Here is a 10,488-nt window from a genome sequence, read left to right as displayed (position 1 = left end):
AATAAAGGCCATATAAGCAAAACAACAGCCAATATTTCACTTAATAGAGAGAAATAGAAACAACCCCCTCCCCCAACCCCTCCCAACAGGAATGAGACAGAAGTGCCCTTTATCACCACATTCACTTCACATACACTGTTATCTCGGTTGTTAAACACTGAAAAATTTGAGACCTGAACACATTTTTCCCATAAGAAATAATGAAAAAGCAAAAAATTAGTTCTGAGGTCAAAAATCTACATTTACAGATTCACTATGGGAAAAAGAAGAAGAAAGAATGACAGTCTTGGAAACCCACCAGGGAAGTGCTACCTTGTCCTACAGCATCATTGGAAGGGTTGACTCGATGGCGGTGAACCTTTTTTAGTAGAATTGCCATGAAGAATAAATAAAATGATGATATTATGTATTTAAAAATAAATTGAATAAATAACTAAATCCACTATGGAGACTTTTCGTCTCCTCACATATCATTGTCTCATAAACATTATCACCGTGGAACTGTTTCTGATGGATCCAAATTAACAGTACCTTTCCAACCTCTTTGATGGTTTGGGTTCTTTGTTTCATGGTTTCACACTTTAGCTACTTTAATTACATTTTTTCTCCAAAAATGTTGATAAAGTGAACGTAGCCATGTTGTTTTCAGCCACCAAAACAGAAAATGTGCACCCTGACTCAAATTTCACAGGAATTTATTTTTTTCAACTCTATCATAGTTCTCACAGTTTTTCCCTTAGCTTTACTACAAGAACTTCCTTTGAATTCCTGATGATGATATTTTATGCAAATAAGCGCAAAACAAACCCCCACTAATGAACGTATTAACATAATAACGTAAGCACTGTGCGTTGTCAGAGCAAGAGCTGAGACTGAAGCCTCACCCTATTTGTGTCCAGACAAGACACACTTGACCTGTGACTCACTCTGGGCCCCTCCGGGCGTTTTCCAAGTAGGATTTTTGGTTCGACTACTGAGCAAAGTTTCGAACACCAAGCAGATTGTCATTGGACAAATGAGGCAACACTGTACAATTACACTTCTCCAGAATGAGTGCAAACAGGAATAAATCAAATGTACCAGAAGATTTCGAAGCAAAGACATTGGATGTGAATTGAAGTATATTATTCACAACAGCAAATTATGCTTGGCATGCTTTTAAATTAATTAATTTTCAAAATATCCCAAGACCTTGAGTTGTCAGAATAATATTAAATGCATTACATGTCTTAAACTATTTCTCAAATATTTTGCATAGGATCATTCCTGAAAAAACATGCAACTTCAAAATATTTTTTATGAATGCTTATGAGAGCCTAGGAAGTGTTAAGTATCAAACATGTGAAATGAAGAAAAGATCTGCAGCTATCAGGAAGAACTGGCTATTCTATCTTGAAGGTGCTTGGCAACATTTGTTAAATAGCATGATTTCTTTTATGATTGAAAATGATGAGGTAGTTCTTTTGAACTAAAGAGAATGTGACAATTTAATATCTCCAAGATGTGATATTTTATTGAATTTGGAGATAAAGAAATGTGTTGATATATATCCCTCTCTTCAACATTGAGCAATAGCGTCACCTACACAGAATAGGTGTGTAGTGCTTCATCCTAGCCAGTCTGTGTGTGATAGATCAATGAAGACTGCTCAAGTACTTTCAAACCAATGCCTATATAATTTCTCTCCATAATTACCTATGCCTTGGGTGATATTTTCAATCCCTATAGTGTTCCATTTATTCTCCATGGTTCTAACATCTGAACATAGCGTTAAAATAAATCAAAGTATAATAAAAGGCTTGCTAGTCCTTCATCCCCGAAATGTGAATTGAAGAGATTCACTCAAACCCCAAAATGATTGCCACGGGCTCTTCACTCTTGACGTATAAATACAACAAAATCCTTCACCATTCACTGTAGGGACTTTCAAGTACTGGGCTATGCAATCTGAACTCACAGAATTTCTAATCACCCCTTAAAAAGAAATCACAAATCCCCATTTATATGGAAAATGTAATTGCATAAAACTGTTGTTTTTTTTTTCAGGAGTTTCTTTTAAAATCTGGGAGATAGCTAGCTAGCTATAGATAGATAGAAACTACCTGAAAGACAATACCAAGACCACTGACTGGAAGTGATAATTTGACCTTTCCAAGGAAAGGTGATCCCAAATGATGAGGATTATCAAATATCATTAATATCTCATACAAGCAGTGGTGGAATTTAGTTCATACCGGTTCAGGAGAAATGATACCTAATTTTTGTTGAATGAAGTAAATTGGTTGTTAAAATAACACTTGTAATCAGGGTTCTCTCTAAGGTGGGTAGCTTATTCCACATTTTAGGGATCCAATATGGGGGTTCTGCCAGTTACTATGTCTATTCCAATGACGCATTCTCGAACTGGGGAAATAACCACAGGATGAGTACGGGGGCCCACTGGAGCCACAGTGAGGCGGGCAGCCACCCAGTGTGGAAATCTCAAATTTATAGGCCTTACATCATTGTACATACTTTGGACATACTAGGAGATACCAGTCCCTGGAGAAGGGCACCAGGCTTGATCAAGCACAGGTGCAGCAAAGGAGACGAAGGCCATCAAGGAGCTGGATTGACACTCTGGCTGCAGTGATGGTCTCTGTCAGAGAACTATTGTGTGGATGGTGCAGGACCAGCCAGTGCTATGTTCTGTTGTGCATAAGGTCACTATGGGTCAGAACCAAATTCAGTGGCACTTAAAAACTCTTTTTTTCTTCATCATTTTATTGGGAGCTCTTACATCTCTTATCACCATCCATCCATACAGCCATGTGTCAAGCACATTTGTATATATGTTGACATCATCATTTTCAAAACTTTTTTTTTCTATTTGAGCCTTTGGTATCAGCTCCTCATTTTTTGGATCCCTCCCCCACCCTCCCTCCCTCATGAACCCTTCATATTTTTTTTCATGTCTTACATTGACTGCTGCCTCCCTTCACCCACTTTTCTGTTGTCTGTCCCCCGGGAGTGGGGGGTATAAATACATTGATCATTGTGATGGATTCCCCCTTTTTCTCTACACCTTCCCCTTACCCTACTTGGTATTGCTACTTCCATTATCAGTCCTGAGGTATTCATCTGACCTGGCTTCCCTGTGTTTCCAGCTCTTCTGTGTACCAGTGTACATGCTCTGGTCTAGCCGTATTTGTTAGGTAGAATTGGGGTCATAATAGTGGTGGAGAGGAAGCATTAAAAAAACTAGAGGAAAGTTGTATGTTTTATCAGTGCTATACTGCATCCTGACTGGCTCGTCCCTTCATTGTGACCCTCTGTGAAGGGATAGCCAATTGTCTACAGATGGGCTTTGGGTCTCCACTCTGCCCTTCCCCTTGTTTGCGTTGATATGATTGTTTAACAACTCTTTTTATAAAGTTCACCTTTGCAAAAGCTATGCTCTGATATCCTGTTAAAATAATAAACTTCCTTTCAGTCTATTTTTTAATACTTAAAATGGTCATTAGGGAAGCTAACCGGTTGTTAAATTATTTGAATTCTGCCACTGCATACAAGTAAAATTGGGGGACAGAGAATTCAAAGGTGGTTGCAGGAGTATATCAACAAAAAGCTGCCAGAAATTCAAGTTGGGTCAGAAGAGCAAGTGGACTTAGGGAAATCATGACTGATGTCAGATGAATCTAGTATGCCAGCAGGGAAATTACTTGTGGTAGATTGACTATGCAAAGGGATTCAATTGTGTGGATCATGAATAAAATTTGGATAACAGTGAAAAATATTGGAATTCCAGAACATCTAATTATGCTGATACAAAACCTGTACTTCGGCCAAGAAACACATTCCAACAGAACAAAGGAATGTTGTGTAGTTTAAAATTTTAAAAAAGGTATATATCAGGTAGGATTCTTTCAATATGTGTATTTAATCTGTATGCTGATGAGATAATCTAGAAAGCTGGGTTATGTGAAGAATGAAACATCAAGATTGGAATAAAATGCATTAAGGTTCTGCAACATACAGATGACACACCCTTGATGGCTGAAAGCAAAAGGACTTAATGCACTTACTCATGACGAGCAAAGTCTAAGGTATTCAGTATGGATTATAACTCAACGTACAGAAAAATCAAAATTCTCACAACAATAGACAACATCACAATAAAAGAATATAGAGGATTGAAGCCACCAAGAGTGTCATTGTACTTGGCTCTACAATCAGTGCTCATAGAAAGAGCAAGCAAGTATTTTTGTAATCCTGAACCAGTTTTACAAATTTCTTTAATTTCTCTTTGTCTGGAAATACAATTTTTCCCTTCTATTTGAGAGATAGTTTTATTGGATACACAATTCTTGGTTGTCAGGGTTTCTTTTTCTTTAGGACTTTTACATGTCGTTTTATTGTCCTCTTGTCTACACGACTCCTGCTAAAAAATTCAAGCGTATTCTTACGGGTTATCCTCTGTGGGTGACTGTGCTTTATTGCCTAACTGCTTCAAGGATTCCCTGCGGACTGACTTGAATGCAAAGAAAGGACTCAGAACTTCTGCACTATAGCATTGTCATCAGAGTGCCAATGTCCTACTAGACTTGCCTTATTATGAATGTTCAACAAGAGTCAGATGTCTTTCTGAGAATGTCTTGTTGCCATAGTATAGGTGATTTTCTATACCTGAGATCAGGTACAGTAGTTAAAGTAGCCTGGTGTGGATACAATGATAGGCACATAGACCAATAGAATAAAGAACCAAAATAAATCCATTCATCTATATGTATTTTATTGCAATATAAACAAATCATATTATAGGAATTCAATTAAGTCATATAGAAGAGATAAGAGCCAATTTATAATTAATCATTCATTATGGTGCTATATCACAATCTACCATTTAATAAACTAAAAGAGAGTCTGTAAATTCAGAAATCTATGACATACAGTAGTAGTTTTTATATTTTTAATTTATAATTCAAGCTATTTCTAATAGATAAAAGGGTGAGAATTCCATACATGGATGCATCAACAATTCAAATAATCTGTCTGAAATATTTAACTCTTTGCTTCCATTTTCATTATTCACTGTAAGTGGGTATCTTGCTGCCAAGTGTCTTATAAATGTAGCTTTGATATTAATATAGTAAAAAATGATTGCATCTCTTTTAAAATTCCACTCTCATATATTATTTGATTTCCCCTCCAAAACAGCACTATTATACACATTTCCAAGAGAGAAAACAAAATATTTTCAATAGGTAAGTTAAAGAATAAAATTCAAGTGATCTTGTACTCTTATTTGATGTATGGAACAAACATATTTTTATAATTAAAATCTATGAACACAATTGCTCTTATTTTTAGCAGAAAAAATTAAATTGTAATTAAAGTACTTTGAAAACTTTGTACTTATCTTTTACATTATATCTGGATTTCCTTTATGCAAAAAAGTCCTATTGGTTATTTTTATTCTTTGTAATTCCTAGTAGTAGATGTGATTTTTTAGCAACATTATTATTTTTAGTCATACACATATACTCATGTCCCTAGATAGCTGTATTTGTGTACATATCTATCAAATGTATATTTATGTACTTTGTACAATGTAAATGAAAAACAATGACATGATAGTATAATTTATATAGTCTTTTAAACAATAAATGCTTATGAATTGCCTGGCTTAAAACTGTTATTAGATACATAACAAAAAAAATTACCTCATAGAAACCTTCATAATTCTGCCAGTTGTTTTGAAAATTTCCTCTAAGGCAAAAGCATAGTAAGAGAAATTATGACTAAAAAGATGAAAGAAATTTGAATGAAAGATACTGAGAGATACCTCATACTGAGAATCCCAGATGCAGAGGGAACACAAAGACCAAGTAATATAGAAAATTAGTCAAAGTTAAAAAATACTTCCAATCAATCATATGAAAGACCTTTCGAAGTCCCAGACATAATGGCAAAAAGACCTGTCTGATGTAACTCCTGAATTCCAAGAGAAAAATAAATGAATGCAAATTTTTAATAAGAAAAAGAAAACAGAATAAAACCCATTCTTCACAGTGAAGGCCAACAGAAAGATGGCCGGGAAACAATATTGTAACTTTAGAGAGGTTAAAAACTAGAACCAACAATAGTAATGCAAACCGAGAAAGCGTTCGCCTCTTAAAACAAAAGAAAGATAACCTGGGAATTGAAAGTTGGGAAGGACACGGCCTAGGCGGCGCTACTTGTCCAGTCTCATTCCTTTATCCCACTCATTCCCTTAGGACTCTGCATGTTCTGTCTCCCAGGCTCCCTGGCCAGCTCGCTCTGGCTTTGCTTTGCTGTCCTGTCAGTCGCGATGGATTTTTTCAACTATGCTTCATAGGGTTTTCAACAGCCAATTTTTCTAGACCCGGTTGTCAGACTTTTTGTTCAGAGGCGCCTCTGGGTAGACTCAAAGTTCCCTTTCTTCTAAAATGCCTTTGGGAAGCCTCAAAGTTCCAGGCTTTCAGTTAGCCTTAACCATTTGCACCGTCCAGGGACTGAATTTTGAATAGGTTTCTCAGATAAAAAACACTGATGGTAGTTTGGTCAGGAAAAGAAAGGAAGTTTCTTTCTTCCTTCCTTCCTTTCTTTTCTTTCTTTCTTTCTTTCTTTCTTTCTTTCTTTCTTTTTCTTTTAGCTTCATCTTTCTTTATACTCCAGTTTACGTCTTCGGCTGGCTGTGGCTATCAGTTCAAGGACAGGAACTGCCATGACGGTCCTGCGCATGTCATGTCCTCTCAGCGCCCCTCCAGCTTATTGAAAACAGCTGTTTCCTGCTACCCTTCATCAACTGCTTTTCTTAATGTCCTCAGTTTGTTTCTTGTTTCTGGGGGTTTTCTGAGGTAATTTTATTATCAGAATTTTAAAAAAATTAAAGTCAGTTTTAATACATTATTTAGATGATGTTTCTGGTGCCTAGTTTTTCATCTATGGAGCTACTCACATGAGCTCTCATTCTTTTTATTTTTTAATCTTTTATTAGGGGCTCATACAACTCTTATCACAATCCACACATACATCAATTGTGTAAGGCACATTTGTACATTCATTGCCCTCATCATTCTCAAAACATTTGCTCTCCACTTAAGCACCTGGCATCAGCTCCTCATTTTTCTCCCCTCCATCCCCACTGCCCCCTCCCTCATGAACCCTTGATAATTTATAAATTATTATTTTGTCAAATATTGCACTATCAGACATCTCCCTTCACCCACTTTTCTGTTGTCCACCCCCCAGGGAGTAGGTTATATGCAGATCCTTGTAATCAGTTCCCCCTTTCCAACCCACCCTCCTTCTACCCTCCTGGTGTTGCCACTCCCACCGCTTGTCCTGACAGGATCATCCACCCTGGATTCTCTGTATTTCCAGATCCTATCTGTACCAGTGTACATCCCCTGGTCTAGCCAGATTTATAAGGTAGAGTTGGGATCATGATAATGGGGGGAGGGAGATGAAGCATTTAGGTACTAATCAGGCATCAAAGAACAAAAAAATCATACCATTGTGTGCTCACCTCCCTGATACAATCGCTGAAGACAAATGGGTGCATAAGTAAATGTGGTGAACAAAGCTGATGGTGCCTGGCTATAAAAAGATATAGCATCTGGGGTCTTAAAGGCTTGAAGGTAAACAGGCGGCCATCTAGCTCAGAAGCAACAAAGCCCACATGGAAGAAGCACACCAGCCTGTGCAGTCACAAGGTGTCAAAGGACTCAGGTATCAGGCATCATCCGAACAAAAAATCATATCATGTGAATGAGGGGGAGTGCAAAGTGGAGACCCAAAGCCCATCTGTAGGCAATTGGACATCCCCTTATGAAGGATTGCGGGGAGCAGAAGAGCCAGTCAGGGTGCAGTGTAGCAATGAGCTCTCATTCTTTCACAAGATCTTAATACACTGTCCATGCTCAATGGATCAGACAACATATCTGGTCACAGATCTTTAAGATGTGAAATTGTACATGCAATAGTTAATCCGAAAGAACATACAAGCTACCTCTTGCCTTAAAAAAAACAGATTTAAAAAATTTTAAATCGTTACCAATGATAGTGAATATATATCAAGTATTCCAAAAATGCATTTATATTTATACACTGGGGATGTAAAAAATATTTTCCAGCAGATCCAATAAAAGCACGTTAAATTTCTAGCCTGTGCTGCACAATCATCACCGTAATAAGACACAGAAGATAGCTTCAAGCGCAAGTGATAACAAGCAACGAGAGTCTGTTTCTGTGGGATTTCCCAGACACATCTCTTAACCCTCAAATCCTTTCTTAATTGAACACTCTGAATTTACTCCCTAATTGATTTTTTACACAAGGTGGGGGGGGGGGGGACATTACAAAATGAGGAACTGCTGTATCTGCTGACTAATTAAATACAAGAAGTACAAGTGAAAAATGAGTTTAAGCATTTTCAGGTTCCGGAATCAGAATGATTATAAGACTGGTGTGACACCGATGGAAACAAATTGGTCAGGAAAGGTCAACATTCAGGCAAACAGGCAACATGTTGTACAAAGACGGAATGGAATGCCCTTAACCTTGGGAACCAATGAGACCCCTTCTCAGAAAACAGCTAAGGTTTGAGACACAGGAGTGGGAATAGTTTGACGAATTTGGTGGTTGGAATCATGAAACTGTTGGTTCAAGGAAGAAAACGGCAGAGACTTCGGGGCGACAATATGGGGAGAACTCAAGTGAAGAAAATCAACTGAGCAGTCAGTGTTTTGCATTGTCTACGACTGTGTGCTAAAGGAGAGTTTATCATAAAAAAGCTGCATTTCACCAGCACCCACCACCCCATCCTTAAACATAAAGCACTCGCACATGCTAAAAAGTTTGGGAAAATATTTCATATGAAAACTGAAAGGACATAAGCTCATAAAATACCAAGTGTGTATAATCAGCTTTGCATTAGAGTGAGCAAGATATGACCACAAAAGGAAAAGGGATCCTCAAGCATAATCAGCACCATCAGTAATACAATTGTTTTCAGATATTAAAACATAGTCATTTAAAAATATTCACCGAATACAGTGTTCTTAAAATCGTAAAACCTTTATAAAATAAATACATAACATTTTAAATCCTATTTTCTAACCCACTTTCTCTACCTCAAGTACAAACTAGTATGAGCAAAAAACACCTGAACAACCAAGCCATGCCACAGTTATGGTTTGCTATCTGTTTATGTTTGCTTGTTTCTAATCTCCCCCTACATACATCTCCTTGAGGCCATGAATTGCACATTTCTTTCATCATGGTATCTGCTATAACAAGGACAGTGGATAGCGCCTTGGACATTTAAGAATATGTATGTATATATTATTTGTATATATGTATACCTATGCAATACACACAATATATATACATACAAACATATGCATGTAAAATTTGAATGTATACTTGATACCTGTTCATAATACTATGCTTTTTGGACTGAAAACATTGAATAACTTGGTACAGCAAAGTTTACACAGTAAACCGAGACCTGGTGGGCCAGAGGGTTACGAATCTGGCTGCTAGCCCCACCACGAGCAGCTCAATACCACAACTCAATACATAGGGGAAAGATGAGGCTTTCTAGTCCTGTAAAATGTTAGTCTCAGAAACCCACCCTTGAGTTTCAGGCCATCCCAGAGAGTCGAGATGAGTCAGAAGTGCCTTGGAGGAAGGGAGGGAAGCTGTGAAACCACAGCTTTTCTGTTACTTTCTTACAGTGTAGGGCTGGCTTGTAGCTGTAATTCTGGAAGTTATGCCCCCATAATTTAAACTATCAGCAGCATAGTGCATCGTGCAGAGGTTGCAACTGAACTTTCAGTGTAAGACAGAGTAGGAAAAAGGACTTGGTAGTCGACATGTTAAAAAATGCCTGGTGAAATTCTTAGGAAAAGTCTCAAAGCACTGTCGGATGTACCGCCAGAAGGTGAGCCTCTCAAATATAATGTATTCAAAATACTGCAGGTGAAGGGTTGTCTCCTCAAAACAGAATCGACCTTAATAGTGCAAATGAAATCAAACATTCGATGATGCGGCATACCTCAAAGGGAGAAGAGCCCACTGCAAGCATCCAGTCACAATCGGATAACAAAATATACAAAGCATGAATCTAGGAATGTTGACAGTTGTAAAGCACAAGGTGGGATGCGTAAAGGCACTGGTGAAAAAAGATGGATTGAATCGGTCATGTTGAATCAAAGAAACGTCGGCTCCACTAGGCGAACAAAGATCAACTGAAGAGGAACGGCACCACATTCTCCGCCCAAAAGAACGTTGCAAAATCGACTGGAGTTGCAACACTGTCGGTGATAGAATGAGATGCACTTGTTCACAAGGAAGGCCAGTTAGTGTCACTGCTCTTCAAATTTACATACCAGTCACTCTCTGTCCACCAGTCACGATTACATTCCAACCCCTCTCTGTACACCAGTCACTATTACATTCCAACCACTCTCTGTACACCAG

The sequence above is a fragment of the Tenrec ecaudatus genome, chromosome 11, assembly GCF_050624435.1.
Source record: "Tenrec ecaudatus isolate mTenEca1 chromosome 11, mTenEca1.hap1, whole genome shotgun sequence".
NCBI classification, from domain to species: domain Eukaryota; kingdom Metazoa; phylum Chordata; class Mammalia; order Afrosoricida; family Tenrecidae; genus Tenrec; species Tenrec ecaudatus.
Note: the sequence above shows the minus strand (reverse complement) of the source record.